Below are 27598 nucleotides of genomic sequence, written 5' to 3' on the forward strand. Positions count from 1 at the left end.
TCAAGCCGAAGGTTGTGAAGGGCAGCCAAGCGGAGTGCGGAGGCGCCATGGTGGGCAGGATGTCCCACGTTACTTGGCTTGAGGGCACTTTCGTGGAAACCATCAAGGGGTGGCAATCGGGGTGGTTCTACATCACCGAGCCGCGTGACCCTGAATGGGCAGCGGCCCCCGAATTCAGATCTGGCATCCCCACACGGCTCACCTCCTGGAAAGAGAGTGGCCGGATCTGGGGTGATTCGGAGGAGCTGACCGGACTCCAAGCCTGTATCCAAAAGCTAGTGGACAAGAAGCTCAAGCTCGTCAACGTAGTCCAGGTCATGCTCATTCGCCAGATTCTCCCTTGCCAACGACGGGGCTTCAACATGTGGGAGTTCGATCTGGCGCAGCACCAGACTTTGAGCGGGCTCTTCGACACTACGTACGAAGATGTCTGGAAGGTGCTATTCAAGGGCGCCGAGACTCCCGCTTCCGCTACCGAAGATCGCGGATTCAGCTCGCAGCGTCCGGCTGACGAGGTAAGCGATTTTGTCCTTTACGGGGCGCTTGTTTTCCATAGTTTGACACTATGCGGGATCTAAACTCCCTTTCCTTTGACAGGGTTGGCTGGCGAAGGCCGAGCAGACTATCTGTCTGTCCCCATTGCCAGAGGACCCAGCGGACGCCCACCTAATGGGGCTGCTGGCTCCGGCACCCCACGTGGTGCCGGAGAAGAAGGCCAAGAAGAAGGCCATGGGGACTCAGAAGAGTTCCCGTTTTCAGGTGCTATCGGATGACGACTCCGAGGCCGACTCCTCTCACCAAGGTGAGGAGGAGAAGAAGAAAGCCTCTCCCCCAGTGGGGGGAGGGAAGAAAAGGAAGGCCTCCCCAACGAGGGAGGCCGAAGGGTCCAAGAAGGGAAAAAACTCTTCCCCCGAACTGCTTTGCCAACGCCAGTGACGACGACGAGGACTGGCCTCCAAGGGCCAAGCCCCTGGCAAAATCGTGAGTATCCGGACTCCCGAATAACTTCATGGTTTTTCTTTTTTGCCACACAATGTCTTTCTAATGCCGCATACAACCCTGCAGTCCGCCCAAGGTCGATCTTCCCGCTTCGTCGAGCGGGTCCTTAGGTGCATCGGATATGGATTCTCTTCCGATCGTCTCCACCCCCCGTGACACGGACGATGCCGAGGTGGGATCCCGGGAAGGGACCCGCCAGGAGGAGGAGGCCCCGGAGGTGTCGCAGGACAACCTCCCGGACTTTGCACCGGACTCGGCTCCGGATCCCATAGTGGCTCTGGAGTCCGGCGGGCGGCCCCTTCGTAAGAAGGGCAAGACCGTGACGCTGGCAGCCTCCGTCCAATCGGAGGCACCGGATAGCTTGCTGAAGGCGCTCAATGGCGCCTCCATTGAAGAGGAACACCGCACTGTTATGAATAAGGTGATTTAGAAGGTTCAGCTCGCCAAGAGAGGGCTGACCGAAGCCTGCAGCAGCCTTCTAATAGGCTTTGAGGTAAGAATTTTGATATATGTAAAATAGTACCGCATAGTAAGTAGCCCCTGATGCTCGGTTCGGTGTTCGGAAAGAAAAGCCGGACTGAGGATCTAAAAAGATATACGCAGGAGTCATAACAAATATGTCAATATGGGATTGCAGGCTGCACTGCTGACCTCTGCCGCACTGACTGCGGAGGTCAATACTTTGAAGGAAAGCCTCGAGCGGTCCGAGAACGAGCTCGGCCGTGCCAAGAAGCAGCTCGAGGACAAGGAAGGTGAGTAACACCTTATTAAAATTGTACCTTACAGAAAAGGATTTTGGTTGCAAAAAGAATGACAAGGATAACATGGGTATTGCAGGGGCCACTAACGAGGTGGTGACCCTGGAAGAGGCGGTGGCCGCGGCTAAACGCAATGCGGCCGCGGAGCGCACCGAGCCAGAGAAGCAGGAGGCACGGGTGGCGGAGGTACAGCAAGAGCTCTCCAGGAGCGTTCGCAGATCTTCCTCGCAGCATGTCCGATGCTGCCGCGTTCTACCAGGTCGAGGAGGGGAGCTCGACGGAGAAGGTCTTCTGGTCTCAGTATGCTGAGGCCGGACATTCGGTGCCCCTTAGCGACCAGCTGAAGGAGCTGGTCGAGCTCCACAAGGCGGCCAAACAGGCCATGAAGGGCCTCATAGTTCGGCTGTGGCCTAGAGAGGCCATGCCTGGGAGCTACTTCGGCCTGGTGCGGTGGCTGGTGGATGCGTGCCCGTGGGTTGAAGTCATCAAGCACTCCGCCTGTATTGAAGGTGCTCGTCGGGCCCTTGCCCGCGCAAAGGTGCATTGGGGCAAGATGGATGCCCAGAAGCTCGTGACGGACCCGCCACCGTAGGGCAAGGAGCATCGCACACCCGAGATGTATTATAAGAGTGTGCTGAAGGGCGCCCGCACTATTGCGGGTGAGTGCTCCAAAGATGTAATATTTGAGTAGACTCGCATTTTGTTATCCTGTGCGCTGAAAACTTAGTTCAATTGCGCTAAGCAACGCATTTTAATTTAAAATATTACCTTCTGTGCGGCTGTTTATCAAATCTGAGAGATGGCAAGTCATCGGCTTCAGCCCCCATGCCACGAGTGCTGGGGTGTTCGGGATAAATTTGAGCACTCTTGTTCCCATATTTGGGTCCATCTAGGGAGGCGCTCAACACAACGAACAAGGCAACCGGACTTATAATGCTTGAACACTCTCACTTAGCCATAGAATTCTATAATTTTAAATTTTGGCGAAGCCCCTAGTCTTCAGAAGGCCGAATTTGGGGCGCTATCCATGCCTGGGCCGGACAAAGTCGGCTCCTCGCTCTAAGCGGCATAAGTCTTTACGGACTCGCAAAAAACCTCTCGAACAGCGACCAACTCTCGCCTCATCAGGACGGTCAGTTTTAGCTTTCTCCACTGAGGCGCTCGCCCAGCTCAACCGGGGCGCAATCGTAGTGGTTCTCCCAGTGCTACCTTAGCCGATACAACGGAACGTAAGGTACCAAAACATGGGAGCCGGGCAAACCCAACTATTGACCCAAGACATGATTCGGAGCCGATGCATATAATGCTATAAGTTCGGGGTGCCGCACTTGTGAAAGTGTTCGGACTTATCACACCATGATGCGGGAAACATAAGCCCCTGGTGTATTTAGCCGTACCAAAACGTACGGATGCGACATGTCACAAATGAACATATGTATAAGAGAGAAATGCAATTGGAAGCAAAAAGGTGTTGCATTACTTATTCAAGAAAAAACTGTTGTAAGTGCAGAATGATACAAATGGTGCGATAAGCAAGGGATGGGACTGTTAAACATGCCCCCCTCCAGGGGTAGGCTCCGAAATGGTGCATAAAACAGATTTAATGCTCGTAATGGAGACCACCTGGATATTCGTTATAGCCTTTATCCTTCCCTGGCTGTTGCATCGTGAGTTCGGCAGGTCTGCTGCCGGACAGGGCCTCTGACGAACGGAGTCCTATGGGTAAAAATAAAAAGAAAAGAAAAAAAGAACGACACACTTGAGAGCCCCTGGTGTGGTTAAGCCGTATTATGGGCCTATCGTGGTCGTGCCCCTCTCCCCATGCCCATGGTATCTTCAGAGCATAATGGTGTACGCGAAGGACCTGTCTTGACGTTTTGCAGGGGCTGGGGTTGGGGCCGCACTGCTACGTGTGCTCGGAACGTGCCAGGTGGTCTTGTTGTAGGTTACTCCGGGCCCGTTTAGCCGTGTCCGGCCGCTTAACGGCCGGACTCGAGAATTGCCTTAAGAGGCTGCATTGTACTTCTGCCGCGACAGTCGCTGTATGTTCTTCCGTTCGAAGAGAACGTTCAGTGTTTCCGTTGACCGTGATGACTCCTCGAGGGCCTGGCATCTTGAGCTTGAGGTATGCGTAGTGCGGCACCGCGTTGAACTTTGCGAACGTGGTACGTCTGAGCAGAGCATGATAGCCGCTGCGGAACGGAACCATGTCGAAGATTAACTCCTCACTTCGGAAGTTATCCGGGGATCCGAAGACCACTTCCAGTGTAACTGAGCCTGTACAATTGGCTTCTACACCTGGTATGACGCCTTTAAAGGTCGTCTTGGTAGGTTTAATCCTTGAGGGGTCTATGCCCATTTTGCACACTATGTCCTGATAAAGCAGGTTCAGGCTGCTGCCGCCATCCATCAGGACTCTGGTGAGGTGAAATCCGTTGATGATTGGGTCTAGAACCAATACGGCGAATCCTCCATGGCGGATGCTGGTGGGGTGGTCCCTTCGGTCGAAAGTGATCGGGCAGGAGGACCATGGATTGAACTTCGGGGCAACTGGCTCCATTGCGTATACATCCCTGAGTGCATGCTTCCGCTCCCTTTTGGGTATGTGCGTTGCGTATATCATGTTCACCGTCTGCACCTGTGGGGGGGAAACCCTTATGTCCTCTATTGTTCGGCGGTCAGGTATCTTCCTCGTCATCGCTATGCAGCCCCTTGTCATTGTTTTCGGCAATTAACTTGACTGCCTGCTTGAATACCCAACAGTCCCTGTTGGTGTGGTTGGCTGGCTTTTCGGGGGTGCCGTGTATCTGGCACGAGCAGTCGAGTATTCGGTCCAAATTGGACGGACCCGGAGTAGTTCTTTTGAATGGCTTTTTCCGCTGACCGGGTTTAGAGCCTCTGAATCCAGCATTGACTGTCCTATCTTCACTGTTATCGCCGTTAATGCGGCGTTTGTTTTTGTTGCGACGTGACCTGCCATTACGGTCCTTGAAATCCGGACTGCCAGAGTTTTTGCTGAGGTTATTGCTGCGTGCTAGCCAGCTGTCCTCACCCACGCAGAAGCGGGTCATGAGTGATGTGAGGGCTGCCATGGATTTCGGCTTTTCCTGTCCTAGGTGCCGGCCAAGCCAGTCGTCCCGGATGTTATGCTTGAAGGCCGCTAGGGCCTCCGCATCCGGACAGTCGACGATTTGGTTTTTCTTGGTTAAGAACCGTGTCCAGAATTGTCTGGTTGATTCGTCTGGCTGCTAAATTATGTGGCTTAGGTCATCGGCGTCTGGTGGTCACACATACGTGCCTTGGAAGTTGTCGAGGAATGCGGCTTCCAGGTCTTCCCAACTCCCAATTGACTCTGCTGGCAAGCTGTTAAGCCAATGTCGGGATGGTCCTTTAAGCTTGAGTGGGAGATATTTGATGGCGTGAAGATCATCACCGCGGGCCATGTGGATGTGAAGGAGATAGTCTTCGATCCAAACCGTGGGGTCTGTTGTGCCATCGTAGGATTTAATGTTCACGGGTTTAAACCCTTCGGGGATTTGATGATCCATTACTTCGTCTGTGAAGCATAGTGGGTGTGCGGCGCCTCTGTACTGGGCGATATCACGACGGAGCTCAAAAGAGCTTTGTCTATTTTGTTCGGCCTGGCCGGACTTACTGTGTCCGGCGCGACGGTTGTCGTCACGTATCATAGGGCGCCCACGCGATCCATAGATCGATCTTGATTGTCTTGCCTTATCCTCCAATATATCTCGCAAGTCCGGAGTGTTCCCCTGTGGCTTTGTGCTTTTCGAGCGATGTTGGGGCACAGTTCTAGTGAAGGGCCTAGGGGCCTCTCTATCGCAACCACGGGGTGGCCGGTCAGCCGTATTGTCTGCTGGTGATGCAGGTTCATATGCCTCCTCCTCTAATCAGGGGAGCAGCTTGCGTTTAGGGTAACTTTTGGAGGGGCGTTCGAGCTCATGCTCTTCGGCCGCGAGGACTTCAGTCCATCTGTCGGCTAGCGGATCTTGATCAGCTCTAAGTTGTTGCTGCTTTTTCTTGAGGCTGTTTGTCGTGGCCATAAGCCTGCGTTTAAAGCGCTCTTGTTCTACGGGATCCTCAGGCACGACAAATTCGTCATCATCGAGGGTTGCCTCGTCTCCGGAGGGAGGCATATAATCCTCTTCCTCTTCTTCTGCCGCTCTCTCATGAGGGCTGGCGTCTCCGTCCTCCTGCACTGAATCTTGCTGGAGTGGGTTGTCTTCGGCGCTGTCCGGTGTGTTATTATCTTCGGTGTCGGAATCTTCATTCTTACTGTGGCGGGATTTAGAGCGGTGCCGCTGACGCTGGCGCTTGGGTTGTTTCTTGGAGGGGTCATCCTCCGCTGTTGCTTCGCCATTCCCATCCTTTGGGATATCCACCATGTATATGTCATATGATGAGGTGGCTTTCCAGGGCCCGATAGGTGCTGGTTCTTGGTCGTCTCCGGCATCGTCGTCCATACCGTCGATGTCTTCGGAGTCGTAGTCTAGCATGTCGGTTAGATCGTCGATAGTGGCTACTAAGTGGGTGGTGGGTGGGCTTTGAATTTCTTCGTCGTCCGCATCCCAACCGTCCTGACCGCAGTCCGGCCAGGGCTCTCCTAATAACGAGAGATACTTTAGCAAACTCAAGATGTCGCCGAAAGGTGAGTGTTGAAAGATGTCCGCTGCGGTGAACTCCATGACCGGCGCCCAATCAGATTCGATCTGAGGGGGCGCGGGAGGTTCGGAGTCCGGCAAGGAGTCCGGCACCTCGGAGTCACAAGCTTCATGAGGGACAAGGTCAGTGTTCGGCTCTATCACCATAGAGGTTGCAGCCCCCGAGGCGGTGTCTAGCCATCCGTCCTCGATCTGTGCAGCCGGCTCCGAATTGAAGATCGGAGCAGGCTCGAGTGCGGCCTCCAAGTTACTGTCCGGCTGCAGAGCTAAATCATGTCCGTCGTGACAGTGCGGCGCGCTTGGCTGTGGCTCCAATCCATCGAGGATCAAGTCCCCGCGGATGTCAGCCGTGAAGTTCAAACTTCCAAATCTGACCTAGCGGCCAGGGGCGTAGCTTTCGATCTGCTCCAGATGGCCAAGCGAATTGGCCCGTAATGCAAAGCCACCGAATACGAAGATCTGTCCGGGGAGGAAGGTCTCACCCTAGACTACGTCGTTGATGATGATCGAAGAAGCCATCGAGCCTATCGGCGACGACACAGAGGAACTCTCAATGAAAGCACCAATGTCGGTGTCAAAACCGGCGGATCTCGGGTAGGGGGTCCCGAACTGTGCGTCTAGGCGGATGGTAACAGGAGACAAGGGACATGATGTTTTACCCAGGTTCGGGCCCTCTTGATGGAGGTAAAACCCTACGTCCTGCTTGATTAATATTGATGATGTGTGTTACAAGAGTAGATCTACCACGAGATCAAGGAGGCTAAACCCTAGAAGCTAGCCTATGGTATGACTGTTGTCCGTCCTATGGACTAAAGCCATCCGGTTTATATAGACACCGAAGAGGGCTAGGGTTACACAGAGTCGGTTACATGGTAGGAGATCTACATATCCGTATCGCCAAGCTTGCCTTCCACGCCAAGGAAAGTCCCATCCGGACACGGGACGAAGTCTTCAATCTTGTATCTTCATAGTCTTGGAGTCCGGCTGATGATGATATTTCGGCTATCCGGACACCCCCTATTCCAGGACTCCCTCAGGTATGGACTTGATTCTTGTGCTAATCTCACTCCGATTCCTAGCACATTGTTTTGCCATGTATCTTGCCACGATTGAGATCACCCTATCCAGCAAAATCACTCCGTAGTTTAGTTGTGGATTGAAAATTTAGGGTTAGGCTTTTGCCGAAATCATCTCGGACCAATCGAGTTGTAGAACTCGGTTCCACCGATTTGGCTCAGGCCATTGCACATGTGATTCTCAGTCTGACCGAGAATTGCAAATCGGTGTGCCTGAGTTCAGGACTTTGTGAAACCCTAGCAGTCTCGGTGCCACCGAACTGTGACTCGGTCTGACCTAGTTCACTAGTTTAGGTTCCAAAAGCTGCTTCGGTATCACCGAGTTTTCAAATCGGTAGATTCGAAATGCTTTCTGTGGAAAACTAAAACTAAGTTTTTGACTCATTCTTTTGCAAAAACCTCAGTACTTTGTGATGCTCATCCTATCTATGTAACACCCCGAATGTGACTTTCCATATTTGTAACTCCAACTCTTGCCATTTTCGGCTATGTGTTATGGTATTCCCTCCGTGATTGGGTTTTTGTTTTTCGTTTTGCATTTTGTTCATGTCATGCATTTCATATCATGTCATCATGTGCATCTCATTTGCATACGTGTTCGTCTCATGCATCCGAGCATTTTTTTCCATTGTCCGTTTTGCAATCTGACACTCCCACATGCACCGGCGCACCCCTCTTGTCTCTTTTCGTGAGTAGGTGTTAAACGTTCTCGGAATGGACCGAGGTTTGCCAAGTGGCCTTGGTACACCACCGTAGACCACCTGTCAAGTTTTGTTCCATTTGGAGGTCATTTGATGCTCCAACGGTTAACCGGGTAACCGCAAAGGCCTCTTGTGTGTTGCAGCCCAACACCCTCCAAAACAGCCCAATAACCCATCTAAACCCCCTCCATGCTCTCCGTCATTGGATCACGTTCGTGTGGGCGAAAACCGCACCTCATTTGGAGTCTCCTAGCTCCCTCTACCTATAAATATGTGCTCTCCCCCGGATTTTCGTGCAGTCCAACCCTGGCCTCACCCCTCTCCGCCGCCGGACACGTCCGGTCCGCGCCGGACAGGAGCCCGCCGCCGCCCGCGGCCAATCGGAGGCCGCCACGTGGCGTCCCGGCCACCCGTGCCGTGCCATCCCGCCGAAGCCCATCGTTGGCCCCCGCGGCGCGCACCGCGCCGGCCGCCGCGCCCGTCCTCGGCCCCGCCGCCTGAGCACCGCGCCGCCGTCTCGCTCCTCCATCACTGTCCGGCCGCCGCATCCCGGCCGCGCCACCGGACTCCGCCGGCAGCCGCCGCCCCGTCGCCCACCGGCGTGCGCCGCCACCGCCGCGCCTCGGGATCCAGGCGCCCCGACCGTCCCTGGCCCTCTCCGGCGCCCTCTCCGGCCCTCTCCAGCCGTCACCGCCCCGTCTCCAGCGAGCAGCTCCGGCCGCCTCGGTTCGCATGCACGAACCCTAGATTTGGAGGTCCAATTTTTTCTCCAAGTCCTTGTCTCTGTAACATTTTCAGGCCCTATTCAACGCATCATAAGTCCATGACCGTAGCTCCGTTTCTTGCATATAATATATAAAAATGTTCACCATGAGATGCTCTTAGTTTTGTTCCATTGTGCCATGTCTGTTTGTGCTCATTTTGATGCCTAAATCATCGTTGCAAGTGTGCTATATGATGTTAATTGCTGTCTGTTATCCGAACTTGGTGTTTTGTCATTTTTGTTGCATTTGATGTGTTCATCTTATGAGCATGAGCTCTACATGTGTTTTGGGCTATGTCATGCCATCTTTACAGAGGTGCTTACCATGTATTTTTGTGACTTATGTGGTGACTAGCACAAGCATGAAAACTAGGCTTCGTGATGTTGCTGTTTTCAGAGACTTGGGATTTTGCTAAGTCCTTTTCCTGCTATTATTTTGATGCCATGTAAACTTGATGCTACAGAGAGATCCATGCTTATTTTGAGATACTTCATACGCGTTCGTCTCATGCATCTGAGCATTTTTTTCCGTTGTCCGTTTTGCAATCCGACACTCCCACATGCACCGGCACACCCCTCTTGTCTCTTTTCTTGAGCGGGTGTTAAACGTTCTCGGAATGGACCGAGGTTTGCCAAGTGGCCTTGGTACACCATCGGTAGACCATCTGTCAAGTTCCGTTCCATTTGGAGATCGTTTGATGCTCCAACGGTTAACTGGGTAACCGCAAAGGCCTCTTGTGTGTTGCAGCCCAACACCCTCCAAAACAGCCCAGTAACCCATCTAAACCCCCTACATGCTCTCCGTCATTGGATCACGATCCTGTGGGCAAAAACCGCACCTCATTTGGAGTCTCCTAGCTCCCTCTACCTATAAATATGTGCTCTCCCCCGGATTTTCGTGCAGTCCAACCATAGCCTCACCCCCCTCCGCCGCCGGACACGTCCGGTCCGCGCTGGACAGGAGCCCGCCGCCGCCCGCAGCCAATCGGAGGCTGCCACGTGGCATCCCGGCCACTCGCGCCGCGCCAGCCCGCCGAAGCCCATCGCCGGCCCCCACGGTTCGCACCATGCTGGCCGCCGCGCCCGTCCTCGGCCCTGCCGCCCGAGCACCACCCACTCCTCCGCCGCTGACTCCCGCTCCTCCGTCGCCGTCCGTCCGCCGCCTCCCAGCCGCCGCCGCCCCGTTGCCCGCCGGCGTGCGCCGCCACCGTCGCGCCTCGGGATCCGGGCGCCCCGGCCCTCTCCTGTCGTCACCGCCCCGTCTCCGGCGAGCACCTCCGGCCGCCTCGGTTCGCATGCACGAATCCTAGATCTGGAGGTACAAATTTTTCTCCAAGTCCTTGTCTCTGTAACATTTTCAGGCCCTGTTCAACGCATCATAACTCCATGACTGTAGCTCCATTTCATGCATATAATATATAAAAATGTTCACCATGCGATGCTCTTAATTTCGTTCCATTGTGCCATGTCTGTTTGAGCTAATATTGATGCCTAAATAATTGTTGCAAGAGTGCTATATGATGTTAACTGCTATCTGTTATCAGAACTTGGTGTTTTGTCATTTTTGTTGCGTTTGATGTGTGCATCTTATGAGCATGAGCTCTACATTTGTTTTGGTCTATTTCATGCCATATTTATAGATGTGCTTACCTTGTATTTTTTTGATCTATGTGGTGACTAGCACAAGCATGCAAAATAGGCTTCGTGATGTTGTTGTTTTCAGAGACTTAGGATTTTGCTAAGTCCTTTTCCTGCTATTATTTTGATGCCATGTAAACTTGATGCTACAGAGAGATCCATGCTTAGTTTGAGATACTTCAGTAAGGATGTTTTGAAGATGCGGTTAAGATCTATCCATCCATGCCCCTGTTTGCAATTATGGAGTACTCTAGCATGTCATTTTCTTGCTCTACTTTTGCTATAAAATGTTCCTGGCAGATTGTTTACATGTTAATCAATTTTGCCAAGGTTGTTGTAGTTGATCCTTACATGCTATGATCTTGTTCTTGCCATGGTTAGTTTCATAAACATGTCTTCTTGCTGGTAATATGCTTATATTGTCATGAAATGACTTGTGATGAGTGAATCGAGCTCGCAAAGATGCCTTCATAATTCTGTTAATGCCATGATCTGTTTTCTGCTAAGTCTGAATCTGTTAATGAAACTTGCTGTGTTTGCATGGCTGCCATCATATCTTATGTGCCTTTTTTCTCATGCTCAGTAAGGGACTGTTGTTCTACGCGTTTATTAGTATCATTCTATGCCTTAATTTTCTATGTTATGTTCCTGTAGCGTGAGTTTTGCTTGCCTAAACATTGCTTCCTGATGTTGTTTCTGCCGTGTTAGTTTTTTCACTAAGTCTGTGGTGATGTTATCTTTTGCACTTTTTCCGTGCTTGTTTGAACCTGCTATTGTGTGATCTAGCCGTGGCTCAGTGTTCATCTTTTGTCAAGCATCTCTTTTAGATCACTGCCATATGCTTTGTTGCTATGTTGGAGTAAAGTAGCTTAGTTTCTTGTGGCATGCTAAGTAGCATTGTGGTGTTAATCACAGAATTGTGTCATTCTTGTTTTGCTTGCCATTCGTAAACCGTGCATCCGTTTCCGGTGATCTTTATATCGATTTCAACAGAAATCACCTCATCTTTCAGGCGGCATACTTGGTTTGCCAAGTTGATGCCTTGATCATTATTTCCATTCACGAGCATTTTTATGCATTGCATATCATATCTTGCATATCATGTCATGTATTGCATCATGTTGCTTGTGCATTGCACTCTAATTGATTGTTGTTCCATTGCTTGTGCTCTTGCCTTGGGTAGAGCCGGGAGACGAGTACGTGAACGAGGAACCTGTTGAGTACGCTAACGAGGATCAAGCTTTCGACAACTCTGAGAACTTTGCAGGCAAGATGACCATACCCTCGATATCACTTCTATCTTTGCTTTGCTAGTTGTTCGCTCTATCGCTATGTTTGCGCTACCTAGCACTTGTTTATCATGCCTCCCATATTGCCATGTCAAGCCTCTAACCATCCTTTCCTAGCAAACCATTGTTTGGCTAAGTTACCGCTTTTGCTCAGCCCTTCTTATAGCGTTGCTAGTTGCAGGTGAAGATGAAATTGGTTCCATGTTGGGACATGGATGTTTTGGGATATCACAATATCTCTTGTTTAATTAATGCACCTATATACTTGGTAAAGGGTGGAAGGCTCGGCCTTATGCCTGGTGTTTTGTTCCACTCTTGCCGCCCTAGTTTCCGTCATACCGGTGTTATGTTCCTTGATTTTGCGTTCCTTACGCGGTTGGTTGATTTATGGGACCCCCTTGACAGTTCGCTTTGAATAAAACTCCTCCAGCAAGGCCCAACCTTGGTTTTACCATTTGCCTACCTAAGCCTTTTCCCCTGGGTTTTCGCGAGCCCGAGGGTCATCTTTATTTTAACCCCCCCCCTCCCCCCCCCCCGGGGCCAATGCTCCTTCGAGTGTTGGTCCGAACCGAGCTGCCTGCGGGGCCACCTTGGGGAAACTTGAGGGCTGTTTTTACTCGTAGCTAGTCTCATCCGGTGTGCCCTGAGAACGAGATATGTGCAGCTCCTATCGGGATTTGTCGGCACATCGTGCGACTTTGCTGGCCTTGTTTTACCATTGTCGAAATGTCTTGTAAACCGGGATTCCGAGACTGATCGGGTCTTCTCGGGAGAAGGAATATCCTTTGTTGACCGTGAGAGCTTGTGATGGGCTAAGTTGGGACACCCCTGCAGGGTATAAACTTTCGAGAGCCGTGCCCGCGATTATGTGGCAAATGGGAATTTGTTAATGTCCAGTTGTAGAGAACTTGACACTTGACTTAATTAAAATGCATCAACCGTGTGTGTAGCCGTGATGGTCTCTTTTCGGCGGAGTCCGGGAAGTGAACACGGTTTGGGTTATGTATGAACGTAAGTAGTTTTAGGATCACTTCTTGATCACTTCTAGCTTCTCGACCGATGTGTTGCTTCTCTTCTTGCTCTCTCTTGTGTATGTTAGCCACCATATATGCTTAGTGCTTGCTGCAGCTCCACCACCTTACCCCTCTCCTACCCATGAGCTTAAATAGTCTTGATCTCGCGGGTGTGAGACTGCTGAGTCCTCGTGACTCAAAGATTCTACCAAAATAGTTGCAGGTGCCGAGGATACCTATGCAGGTGATGCAACCGAGCTCAAGTGGGAGTTTGATGAGGACCTTGGTCGTTACTACGTTTCGTTTCCTGATGATCAGTAGCGGAGCCCAGTTGGGAGATCGGGGATCTAGCATTTGGGGTTATCTTCTTTTCATTTGGATTTGACCGTACTCGGTCTATGAGTGTATTTTGAATGATGCCTGAATTTATTTATGTATTGTGTGAAGTGGCGATTGTAAGCCAACTCTCTTTATCCCACTCTTGTTCATTATATGGGATTGTGTGACGATGACCCTTCTTGCGACAAAACCTACAATGCGGTTATGCCTCTAAGTCGTGCCTCGAAACGTGAGAGATATAGCCGCATCGTGGGCGTTACAATCTATCTCATCTATATCTATTCACAGGGTCTACTGACAGTGTTTGCATTATGTCTGATCAGAGTGACAGTCAGAACAAGTCTAAGGAACACGTTCACATGAGTGAGGGCACTAGTCCCTCTAGCAGCTATGATGGTAGTAGGAGCACACTCAACAACTTGCCAAAGGCAGCCACCAGGGCCAGAAATAAGATAACCTCAGATTCTGAGGATGAAGACTATGTGGTTGTTGAGGATGAGGCCACCTCAAAGAAGAAGGTGCTGAAGAAGGAATATGGCACAGCTGCTGCCACTAAGCCTGGTATGAAGACCAAAGCACCTGCAAGAAGAATTCCCATGTCTAAAGCCAGAGCCTCAACTCAAGTGATTTGGAATCTGAACCCAAAGAGGCTACTGCAGAAGGGAAGAAGAGGAAAGAAAGGGTCAAGAAGACCATGGCCAGGGTTGTTGGAAAGCCTTCCATGATGGAAGAGGAAGAAGAAGAGGTTGCTGCACCAGCACCTAAAGCTCAAAAGCTTATGGGAGATGCAATCAGGTCAGGGGCTGCTCCATCAAAGCCCAAAAAAGCTCCCAAGGCAGCTGCCCCAAAGCCCAAAGCTGCACCCAAGAGGAATACAAGGAATATTCCTGCTGGAGAGAAGAACAAGGCCCCAGTGCCTGAAGCTGTTGTTGAAGAAGAAGAAGATGATGAGTCACATGTCTTGAGGAAGTTGAAACCCAAAATTCCAGATCACGATGATGTTCATCCAGTAGCTGAGGACATGAAGCTCAGGAAGGATGCAGGGCTCAGACAGTGGAGATTGACTGATCCCTATGCAGTCAGGAGGAGAACCGATGTGGACTACAGGTTCCATACAAAGGAACAACAGGATTTCTATGAGATAGTGTTGCTTGACAAGAAGCCAATAGTCTGTGATATGAGATGGGTGGACTGGAAATACATCAGGGAAAATGAAGAGCACTATCCTGGAGTCTATGATAGTTTCAAGTCTTGTGGAGTAGAGGACTTTGTTGGGCAGAATCTCACAAAGTGGAATGATGAGCTTATTATGCAGTTCTACTCCATAGCTCACTTCTACCCAGATGGAAGGATTGTCTGGATGTCTGAAGGTACAAGGTACCAATCAACTGTTGAAGAATGGGCAAAATTGATCAATGCTCCCAAGGAAAATGAGGATGACTTGGATGTCTATAAGAAGAAGGATCACAACTCCATGGCACACATGTACAGAGAGATCCCAGATGCTGCTATTGAGACACACAAATTTAGATCAGTACATTACCTTCTGTCATGTTTGCCAACAATCAACTGGATCCTCAGGCATACTCTTTTGCCAAAGTCAGGTGATCACAAGATGATCAGAGGCCATGCAATCAACCTGCTTCACATATTTGATGTGCCTCAAAAGTTCAAAGTCATGAGCCTCATTGTGGAAACTATCAAGAGGACAGCTGCAGATCAGAAGAGAAGTTGTGGATATGCCCCACAGATCCAGGAGCTAATAAACTCCAAGATGAGCACTGGCACATACCTCTTGGACAAGGAACACATGCCCATCTACCCAGACTTTGAGGACAACACTGTGGTGATGGATGAAAATGAACCATCCTCTATGCAAGCACAAGAAAAGAAGGAGAAGGCAAGGACTGAAAAGGCTGCAAAGATGCCAACCATTGATGAGGCATCTCAGTACTTCCTGAAGAGCAAGCAAGATCAGCTTGGCTACTTGATTGCCTCCACTCTAAGGATTGAGAAAGAATTAGCCACCCTGACTCAAAACCAGGAGAGCCTGGAGAGGATCATGGAGCAGAAGTTCTATGACTTGGATGTGAAGGTCACTGAGATACAGTCTGTTGTTGCGCAACTTTAGGATGAAGTGCAGGAGAAGAAGGGCAAGACTACCACTAATGTTTTTGCTAGAGTGCCCAGGAGTCAGAGATCTGCTGCAGTGCCTGTTCCAGACACAAGAGCCACATCATCTGCACCAGCTACAGCTTCTGTGCAACCAGCTCTAGCACCCACTCCACCAGCTCCATCTACATCAACAGAAGTCTTCGTCCAAGGAGCCATCTATACACCACCACCTGAAGACCAAGCCTGAGAGTCGATCTAGCACTATGCATTTTTTATGAACTTTTTGGTAACTTGTTGCCAAAGGGGGAGAAAATGTATAGATCATAGGCGTCGAGAGAGAGTGTTGCTTTTGTTCTCTCTTGTTTTGCTTTTTGGTGGTTGAACTTTGTTATTTGCTTGTTTGAGATACTTTATGCTTGTGTGATACTTGGATGATCATGTGTTTGATCATATGCTACCTTAATTCTTGTTGGATGACATTATCTTTTTATATCTCCATATGATCATTCACTTTGCTTGGTGATGAGTGCATGTATTTGATCATTATCATTTTGAGTGCTCCACCAAGATGTATGTGACATGGAAGAGTAACCCATGATCCTAACTCATTGTGCATTTGCAGTCCAAAGCAAATCTTAAACTATGCACAAATTTAGGGGGGGCTCTTACTTATCACATACTTCTCAAAGCAACAATGTTTTTCACTCCTATTATCATTTGTCGAAGCTTTGATCTATATGTTGTCATCAATTACCAAAAAGGGGGAGATTGAAAGTGCAACTATCCCTAGGTGGTTTTGGTAATTCCTAACAACATATAGCTCATTGAGCTAATGCTATTTCAAGATAAATATTTCAGAAAACCTCAACGATTGGCATGGCATGGATGAGAAAAGTGGACCCCTCAAAATGCTAAGGACAAAAGGATTGGCTCAACCTCAAAGCTCAAGGCTCTACATTTTCTATTTTAGTGATCCAAGATCACATTGAGTCTATAGGAAAAGCTAATACTATCAAGGAGGGATGAGGTGTTGCTTAATGGCTTTGTTGCTCAAAGGGCTTAGTGATATGCTCCAAAGCCCTCAACTACTTTCTCACGTCCACATATGACCTAAACCAAAAGTCAAACTTGGCCCCACCGATTCTTTCTATCTGGCGCCACCGAGTTCAGATGTCATAGCCACTGCCACAAACCCTAGGAAAATCGGTCTCATTGATAGGGATCTCGGTCTCACCGATATGGGATTGTAATCTCTCTGTTTCCCTTCGTAACGTTTCGGTCCTACCGAGATGAGCGATCGGTCCCACCTAGATTGCAATGTAAACTCTCTGTTTCACTTTCGTAACATTTCGGTCTCACCGAAATGAGTGAATCGGTCCCACCGAGTTTACCTGACCAACTCTCTGGTTAGCTTATTACCAAAATCGGTCTCACCGAGTTTGTGTAATCGGTCTCACCGAGATTACGTTATGCCCTAACCCTAACCATATCGGTCCTACCGAGTTGCATGTCGGTCCCACCGAAAATCCTAACGGTCACTAGATTTGCTGAATCGGTCTGACCGAGTTTATCAATTCGGTCCCACCGAGATTGGCAAGTTGTGTGTAACGGTTAGATTTTGTGTGGAGGCTATATATACCCCTCCACCTCCTCTTCATTCGTGGAGAGAGCCATCAGAACGAACCTACACTTCCAACTTACATTTTCTGAGAGAGAACCACCTACACTTGTGTTGAGACCAAGATATTCCATTCCTACCATATGAATCTTGATCTCTAGCCTTCCTCAAGTTGCTTTCCACTCAAATCTTCTTTCCACCAAATCCAAATCTGTGAGAAAGAGTTGAGTGTTGGGGAGACTATCATTTGAAGCACAAGAGCAAGGAGTTCATCATCAACACACCATTTGTTACTTCTTGGAGAGTGGTGTCTCCTAGATTGGCTAGGTGTCACTTGGGAGCCTCCGACAAGATTGTGGAGTTGAACCAAGGAGTTTGTAAGGGCAAGGAGATCGCCTACTTCGTGAAGATCTACTGCTAGTGAGGCAAGTCCTTCGTGGGCGACGGCCATGGTGGGATAGACAAGGTTGCTTCTTCGTGGAACCTTCTTGGGTGGAGCCCTCCGTGGACTCGCGCAGCCATTACCCTTCATGGGTTGAAGTCTCCATCAACATGGATGTACGATAGCACCACCTATCGGAACCACGACAAAAACATCCGTGTCTCCAATTGCGTTTGCACTCTCCAAACCCTTCCCTTTACATTCTTGCAAGTTGCATGCTTTACTTTCCGCTGCTCATATACTCTTTGCATGCTTGCTTGAATTGAGTTAAGATTGCTTGACTTGTCCGAAATTGCTAAAATCTGTCAAGAACTAAAATCGGGAAAAGGATAAGTTTTTATTTGGTCAAGTAGTCTAATCACCCCCCTCTAGACATACTTTCGATCCTACAAAAACGTTTATTCCAACTCTGAGAGGCTTGCACCAGTCCATAAATGGATCACTGGAGCTTGCACACTTTGTTAACACCCTTTGGATCGACAAAACCTTCTGGTTGTATCATATACAACTCTTCTTCCAGAAATCTATTCAGGAATGCAGTTTGACATCCATCTGCCAGATTTCATAAATTATGGCAACTGCTAACATGATTCGGACAGATTTAAGCATCGCTAAACACCTTGAACCTGTCGAAAACCTTTTGCGACAAATCAAGCTTGTAGATAGTAACACTACTATCAGTGTCTGTCTTCCTCTTGAAGATCCATTTATTTTCTATGGATTGCCGATCATCGGGCAAGTCCACCAAAGTCTACACTTTGTTCTCATACATGGATCCCATCTCAGATTTCATGGCATCAAGCCATTTCACGGAATCTGGGCTCATCATCGCTTCCTCATAGTTCGTAGGTTCATCATGGTCTAGTAACATGACTTCCAGAATAGGATTACCGTACCACTCTGGTGCGGATCTTAATCTGGAAGATCTACGAAGTTCGGTAGTAACTTGATCTAAAGCTTCATGATCATCATCATTAGCTTCCTCACTAATTGGTGTAGGAATCACTAGAACTGATTTCTGTGATAAACTACTTTCCAATTCGGGAGAAGGTACAATTACCTCATCAAGTTCTACTTTCCTCCCACTCACTTCTTTCGAGAGGAACTCCTTCTCTAGAAAGGATCCATTCTTAGCAACGATCTTGCCTTCGGATCTGTGATAGAAGGTGTACCCAACAGTTTCCTTTGGGTATCCTATGAAGACGCATTTCTCTGATTTGGGTTCGAGCTTATCAGGTTGAAGGTTTTTCACATAAGCATCGCAGCCCCAAACTTTAAGAAACGACAACTTTAGTTTCTTGCTAAACCACAGTTCATAAGGCGCCGTCTCAACGGATTTTGATGATGCCCTATTTAAAGTGAATGCAGCTGTCTCTAATGCATAACCCCAAAATGATACTGGTAACCTAGTAAGAGACATCATAGATCGCACCATATCCAATAAACTGCGGTTATGACATTCGGACACACCATTGCACTGTGGTGTTCCATGTGGCGTGAGCTGTGAAACTATTCCACATTGTTTTAAATGAAAGCCAAACTCGTAACTCAAGTATTGTCCTCTATGATCAAATCGTAGAAACTTTATTTTCTTGTTACGATGATTCTCCACTTCATTCTGAAATTCTTTGAACTTTTCAAATGTTTCAGACTTGTGTTTCATTAAGTAGATATACCCATATCTGCTCAAATCATCTGTGAAGGTCAGAAAATAACGATACCCACCACAAGCATCAACACTCATTAGACCGCATACATCGGTATGTATTATTTCCAATAAGTCACTAGCTCGTTCCATTGTTACGGAGAATGGGGTTTTAGTCATCTTGCCCATAAGGCACAGTTCGAAAGCACCAAGTGATTCATAATCAAGTGATTCCAAAAGTCCATCTTTATGGAGTTTCTTCATGTGCTTTACACCGATATGACCCAAACGGCAGTGCTACAAATATGTTGCACTATCATTATCAACTTTGCATCTTTTGGTATCAATATTATGAATATGTGTATCACTACGATCAAGATTCAATAAACCATCGACATTGGGTGCATGACCATAGAAGGTTTTATTCATGTAAATAGAATAACAATTTATTCTCTATTTTAGATGAATAATCGTATTGCAATAAACATGATCTAATCATATTTATGCTCAATGCAAACACCAAATAACATTTATTTAGGTTTAACACTAATCTCGAAAGTATAGGGACTGTGCGATGATGATCATATCAATCTTGGAACCACTTCCAGCACACATCGACACTTCACCCTCAACTAGTCTCTGTTTATTCTGTAACTCCTGTTTCGAGTTACTAATCTTAGCAATCAAACAAGTATCAAATACCTAGGGGCTACTATAAACACTAGTAATGTACACATCAATAACATGTATATCAAATATACCCTTGTTCACTTTTGCCATCCTTCTTATCACCAAATATTCAGGGCATTTCCGCTTCCGGTGACCATTTCCTTTGCAGTAGAATCACCCAGTTTCAGGCTTTGGTCCAGCTTTGGGCTTCTTCACGGGAGTGACAACTTGCTTGCCATTCTACTTGAAGTTCCCTTTCTTTCCCTTTGCACTTTTCTTGAAACTAGTGGTCTTGTCAATCATCAACACTTGATGCTCTTTCTTGATTTCTACCTTCGTTGATTTCAACATCACGAAGAGCTCGGGAATTGTTTTCATCATCCCTTGCATACTATAGTTCATCACGAAGTTCCAGTAACTTAGTGATGGTGACTAGAGACCTCTATCAATCACTATCTTATCTGGAAGATTAACTCCCACTTGATTCAAGCGATTGTAGTACCCAGACAATCTGAGCACATGCTCACTGCTTGAGCTATTCTCCTCCATATTTTAGCTATAGAACTTGTTGGAGACTTAATATCTCTCAACTCGGGTATTTTCTTGAAATATTAACTTCAACTCCTGGAACATCTCATATGGTCCATGACGTTCAAAATGTCTTTGAAGTCCCGATTCTAAGCCATAAAGCATGGTGCACTAAACTATCAAGTAGTCATCATATTAAGCTAGCCAAATGTTCATAACGTCTGCATCTGCTCCTGCAATAGTTTTGTCACCTAACGGTGCATCAAGGACATAATTCTTCTGTGCAGCAATGAGGATAAACCTCAGATTATGAACTCAGTCTGCATCATTGCTACTATCATCTTTCAACTTAGTTTTCTCTAGGAACATATAAAAACATAGGGAAGCTATAACGCGAGCTATTGATCTACAACATAATTTGCAAAATACTATCAGGACTAAGTTCATGATAAATTAAAGTTCAATTAATCATATTACTTAAGAACTCCCACTTAAATAGATATCCCTCTAATCATCTAAGTGATCACGTGATCCAAATCAACTAAACCATGTCCGATCATCACGTGAGATGGAGTAGTTTTCAATGGTGAACATCACTATGTTGATCATATCTACTATATGATTCACGCTCGACCTTTTGGTCTCCAGTGTTCTGAGGTCATATCTGCATATGCTAGGCTCGTCAAGTTTAACCCGAGTATTCTGCGCGTGCAAAACTGGCTTGCACCCGTTGTATGTGAACGTAGAGCTTATCACACCCGATCATCACATGGTGTCTCGACATGACGAACTGTAGCAACGGTGCATACTCAGGGAGAACACTTGTACCTTGAAATTTAGTAAGGGATCATCTTATAATGCTACTAATGTTCTAAGCAAAATAAGATGCATAAAGGATAAACATCACATGCAATCAAAATATGTGACATGATATGGCCATCATCATCTTGTGCTCATGATCTCCATCATCGAAGCATCGTCACGATCTCCAACATCACCGGCGCGACACCTTGATCTCCCTCGTAGCATCGTTGTCGTCTCACCACTATTGTTACTACGACTATTGCTACCGCTTAGTGATAAAGTAAAACAATTACATGGTGATTGCATTGCATACAATAAAGCGACAACCATATGGCTCCTGCCATTTGCCCATAACTTTGTTACAAAACATGATCATCTCATACAACAATTTATATCACATCATGCTTGACCATATCACATCACAGCAAGCCCTGCAAAAACAAGTTAGATGTCCTCTACTTTGTTGTTGCAAGTTTTACGTGGCTGCTACGGGCTTCTAGCAAGAACCGTTCTTACTTACGCATCAAAACCACAACGTTTTTTCGTCAAGTGTGATGTTTTAACCTTCAACAAGGACCGGGCGTAGCCACACTCGATTCAACTAAAGTTGGAGAAACAGACACTCACCAGCCACCTATGTGCAAAGCACGTCTGTAGAACCAATCTCGCGTAAGCGTACGCGTAATGTCGGTCTGAGCCGCTTCATCCAACAATACTGCCGAATCAAAGTATGACATGTTGGTAAGCAGTATGACTATTATCGCCCACAACTCTTTGTGTTCTACTCGTGCATATAACATCTACGCATAGACCTAGATTTGATGCCACTGTTGGGGAACATGGTAATTTCAAAAATTTCCTACGATCACGCAAGATCTATCTATGTGATGCATAGCAATGAGAGGGGAGAGTGTGTCCATGTACCCTCATAGACCGAAAGCAGAAGCGTTATGATAGCGCGGTTGATGTAGTCGTACGTCTTCATGATCCGACCGATCCTAGTACCAAAAGTACGGCACCTCCGCGATCTGCACACGTTCAGCTCGGTGACGTCCCACGAACTCTAGATCCAGATAAGGTCGAGGGAGAGTTACATTAGCACGACGGTGTGGTGACGGTGATGATGAAGTTATCAGCGCAGGGCTTCGCCTAAGCACTACGAAGATATGACCGAGGTGGAAATCTGTGGAGGGGGGCACCGCACATGGCTAAAAGATCAAGTTGATCAACTTGTGTGTCTATGGGGTGCCCCCCTCCCATGTATATAAAGGAGGGAGGGAGGAGGAGGCCGGCCAAGGGGTGGCGCGCCCAAGGGGGGGAGTCCTACTCCAAGTAGGTTTGGCTCCCCCCTTTCCTATTCCTATTAGGAGAAGGAAGAAGGAGGGGGAGAGAAGAAGGAAAGGGGGGGCGGCCCCCCAAACCCTAAACCAATTCGGTTTGGGCCTAGGGGGGCGTGCCCCACCACTTGCCCGCTGCCTCCTATCTCCACTAGAGCCCATTAAGGCCCATTGACTCCCCGGGGGTTCCGGTAACCTCTCGGTACTCCGAAAAAATATCCGATACACTTCGGAACCCTTCCGGTGTTTGAATATAACCTTCCAATATATCAATCTTTATGTCTCGACCATTTCTAGACTCCTCGTCATGTTCGTGATCTCATCCGGGACTCCGAACAACCTTCGTTCATCAAATCACATAAACTCATAATACAAATTTTCATCGAACGTTAAGCGTGCGGACCCTATGGGTTCGAGAACTATGTAGACATGACCGAGACACGTCTCCGCTCAATAAGCAATAGCAGAACCTGGATGCTCATATTTGTTCCTACATATTCTACAAAGATCTTTACCGTTCAAATTGCATAACAACATACGTTGGTCCCTTTGTCATTGGTATGTTACTTGCCCGAGATTCGATCATCTGTATCATCATACCTAGTTCAATCTCGTTACTGGCAAGTCTCTTTACTCGTTCCATAATACTTCATCCCGCAACTAACTCATTAGTTATAGTGCTTGCAAGGCTTATAGTGATGAGTATTACCGAGAGGGCCCATATATACCTCTCTGAAACACGGAGTGACAAATCCTAATCTCGATATATGCCAACCCAACAAACACCTTCGAAGACACCTGCAAAGCACCTTTATAGTCACCCTTTTACGTTGTGATGTTTGGCAGCACACAAAGTGTTCCTCCGGTATTCGGGAGTTGCATAATCTCATAGTCTAAGGAACTTGTATAAGTCATGAAGAAAGCAGTAGCAATGAAACTGACACGATCATAACGCTAAGCTAATGGATGGGTCATGTCCATCACATCATTCTCCTAATGATGTGATCACATTCATCAAATGACAACGCATGTCTATGGTTAGGAAACATAACCATCTTTGATTAACGAGCTAGTCAAGTAGAGGCATACTGGGGACTATATGTTTTGTCTATGTATTCACACATGTACTAAGTTTCCGGTTAATACAATTCTAGCATGAATACTAAACATTTATCATGAATTAAGGAAATAAATAATAACTTCATTATTGCCTCTAGGGCATATTTCCTTAAGTATGGTCACTCCCAGTTCTAGGGAGAGCTTGAGAAGTGCATAGTGGGAAAATAGCCTCCAGCTAAGTGGTGCGGAAGATCCTATCTATTGTAGACATAATGTTATTCTCCTGGTTGTTAGCCCAAGTGAATTTCCTACCTGACATCCTAATTTCCAGAAGACTCCATATCTCCACCCAGGCATTAAATTTATCTGCCTAGTGGTGATTAATGTTTCCATTACTCTTATCCTGCTGGTATCTAACCAAATTAAAATTCCCTCCTATGAGTGTGGGCATTTGCTCATCTACAAAGAGGTTGTGAAGCTCAGAGATGAAATCATCTTTGCCCTCCTCATATGGGGATCCATATACAACTATAACTCTAAAGCATATCCCACTATATTTAACCTTTAGTTTGCATGCTACAGAAAAATTCAAGGGGCTCCAATGCAAGACCTCAAAGATATCTGCATCCACACCAACTAACGCACCTCCAGAAGTGCCTACAGCAGGGAGGTGATGCCAAAGAAAGTTTTTACTTCCACTAATAGATTTGAGGAAGGAAGTAGAATGCTCCTCTTTCTTGGTCTCTTGAAAGGCAATAATGCTAGCATTTGTTCTGGTTAGGGTATCAACAATGCATGTCTTCTTACCCGGGGTAGTAATCCCCCTAATATTCTAGAATAGACAATTCATCTAAAAGGGTTTTCTTGGGGTGCTTGCCCCGACAATATTTGGAGATCTTAGTCCAGATAACACTCTGGTCATCTACAGAATTGGAGATCCCTTTTAACCCTTCAGGTGTAATGGGGGATCCTAGATCAGACTCTGGATTACTCAGCCCATCAGGCTTATTCGGGGACTAATTACTAATTACCCTATCTCCCTCTATTGAGCTATGAACAGGACTCTTAATTGTACCTTTATCATGGTTCAAACTTCCCACCAGGAGATGGGTCCCTACAGGCCCTCTAGGGATCTTATTTCTAGTGACCACAGAAGCATATGTATCTTTGTGTTCATCAACCTCTACTCCTACCATTTTAGCTATAGAAATAAATGCAGGATCATGAAAGTTTTCAAAAGAGTTTTCCTTAATTGTACCTTTGTGTTTAGCTTTAGGCTCTTCCAGATTTTGAACCTTCTTTAATCCCATAGCTATTTCCATAATTGTTCTTCCTCCTATGTCAATCCTAGAGCTCTTCCTTTGGGCTTGGACTGGGCCCCATTTTTGCTGCATGGGTGGGGCTTGAGTAGTAATTGATGAGAGACTTGGACTGAACACTACCCCCTCCAGGTTTTCACCATCATTTGCATCCCCAACCTGATCATCAAGCATGCTGATGTTATCCTCCTCTTCCTCATCTCCAATTTCCATCTCTTGCAGCATTTTGAAGCTTTCCTCCAAGGAAATGGGGTCTTGGAGTTCTTGGAGGTATGACAACACATTCTGCTTACCCTGATGAGAGGACCCAGGGGTGGAGCCACTCCCTCCAGATTGAGATGATGGTGCATTTGTAGTGTGATGTGAGCCTCCAGCTCCATTATCACTGCTGGTATTGTGTTGCAGTTCTTTCTCCTTGCTTTTGTCGGTGTCCTCATCCAGCAGATCATCTTGATCAAGCTCTTCTTCTGGTGGCTCCACAGTTATGTTGATCTTGTATAGCTTATCTCCTATCCCAAAAATCCTTTCAGATGGAATTTTGGTAAAGTCTTTACGTATGATTTTGATCCTAACCACTTCAAAGAAGATTTTGAAATTTCCTTGCCAATCTACATCTATCAGAGTTCCCAGGACAGAAGCAAATTGTTCCAACACTGACCATTCTACCCATTTTGGAGCCACCCCTCTTAGTTGGAGCCAAACAGACTGGAGTTCTGCATGGTATCCCATATCCCCTTTCCACACTTCCACATTGACTATTACTCCTTCAATCTCAAGCAGTCCAAAATTGGGATAACCAGCCACTGTCCAAGAAAGTCCAGTTGTCTAACATTCTAATATGCCAGGGCCAGTTGGTTTTGTAGATGGTAGAGAAATTATGAGCCAGCTCCTCCTTAGTTACTTGACCAGCTTCAGTGTATACAATCCCAACATTCCTTCTATTTCCAACATGTTGCTCATTAACATCTGGGACATCAATCTTGAAGAAACCTAGACCTGAAGCAGCACTACCTACATACTTAGCATAGTTCCTAGGCTTTTTCCTGACTGGGCAGTCATCCACTTTGTGGGTCACCATCTTACAGATGAAGCAGGATGTGGGTTTTGGACACTGAGCTTTGTGGTGCCCAGGTTCTCCACAAGTGTAGCATGTAACATCACTGTAATCGGCACCTGAAGTATCTTTAGCCTTGCTGACATTCTTGCTTTTGCCATGTGGATGTTTCTTCCTTTGTTGTTGTGTTGGATTGCTACTGTCCTTGGTACCCTCTCCTCCTGTTTGCACTGGGGTAGTCTGCCCTTGATTCCCCTACACCTGCATCTGTGGTGGCATCTGCCCCTGATACCCCTGGGCGCTGCTTGGTTGCTGCTGGTGGTTCTGCAACTGATTTGGCCCCTAGTTGCCAGGAGCCCCCCACTGATTCATCATAGGTGGTGGTTGCAGGAAAGGGCCCTGGTACCATGGAGGAGGGGGAGCGCCTTGGAAGCCAAATCCGAAGGGGAACTGTTGTGGTGGGGGGCCAAATTGTTGAGGCGCCCACTGATTCTGTCCACTCCCTCCATGATCGGCTTGATCCAGATGCCCCTCACCTCCCCCACGGTTCCTGTTGGGGTCGCGTCGGCCACGCCCATGCCCACGGCCTTGGGCATCAGCCATGGCAACCAGCTCCAAGGAATTTATTCGCTCCCCTCTCCACTCGCTCTCTGAATTTGACAAGGTCGATGTCGGCAGGTGGTATTGGCCCCGATCCCAAGCCGGATGGCAGGCGGCGGTGAAGAAGGATTGGTTGCTGGGGAAGGATTTCTCAATCCATACGAGGGCTGAGGGGGAATTAGGTTTTGTAGATTTGTCGCATTCCCACAGCTGCCCAAAGTACGCCTTGATGGCCTCATCTTCTTCCTCATGTGGCTGCTCCACCTCAGCTAGTCCTTCCACGCAAGCATGCAGACCGATCTTCATCTATCTTCCCTTCCTGACCAGCGGGGCCCCGCTCTGTTCCTCTCCTGCAAAACAGAGTATCTCGCCCACCTTGGTGACCTGGGTCTTCTCTGGCGAGGCTCTGTCTTGTCCTCCCCTGATCCCGCGCCGCAGGCGGGCTGCATCCGCCACCTTTGCCTGAATCATCGGATCCGCAACCCTCCTGAGTGGGGAGCCGAGATCCAAGGTTGCTTGATGGAGATGTAGAAGCTTTGACGCATCACCAGCGTAGATCAGGCAAGAGGTGGTTGAAGAGACCAGAATGCTCTTCACTTGGCTCCGCTCACCGGCGAGGAGGATCTCATCTCCGAGCACGCCCACGCAATTACTTCCTCCGGCAAAATCTCCTCCCCCAACATGCATCATCTGCTCCATATCCTCCTCCGACGCCTCCATGCAGATCCTAGTGACCAGCTTGACCAATGCTACGTCTTGAGCTTGCGTTGGTTTTCCTTGAAGAGGAAAGGGTGATGCAGCAATAGTAGCGTAAGTATTTCCCTCAGTTTTTGAGAACCAAGGTATCAATCTAGTAGGAGGCTCCTCAAAAGTCCCACGCACCTACACAAACAAACAAAGAACTCGCAACCAGCGCAATAAAGGGGTTGTCAATCCCTTCACGGCCACTTGCGAAAGTGATATCTGATAGAGATAGTATGATAAGATAAATATATTTTTGGTATTTTATAATATAGATGCAAAAAGTAAAGATGCATATAAAAGTAGATCGAAAGAAAATAAGATAAAGGATAGACCCGGGGACATAGATTTCACTAGAGGCTTCTCTCAAGATAGCATAAGTATTACGGTGGGTGAACAAATTACTGTTGAG

The sequence above is a fragment of the Triticum aestivum genome, chromosome 6B (genome assembly GCF_018294505.1).
Source record: "Triticum aestivum cultivar Chinese Spring chromosome 6B, IWGSC CS RefSeq v2.1, whole genome shotgun sequence".
Lineage (NCBI taxonomy): Eukaryota > Viridiplantae > Streptophyta > Magnoliopsida > Poales > Poaceae > Triticum > Triticum aestivum.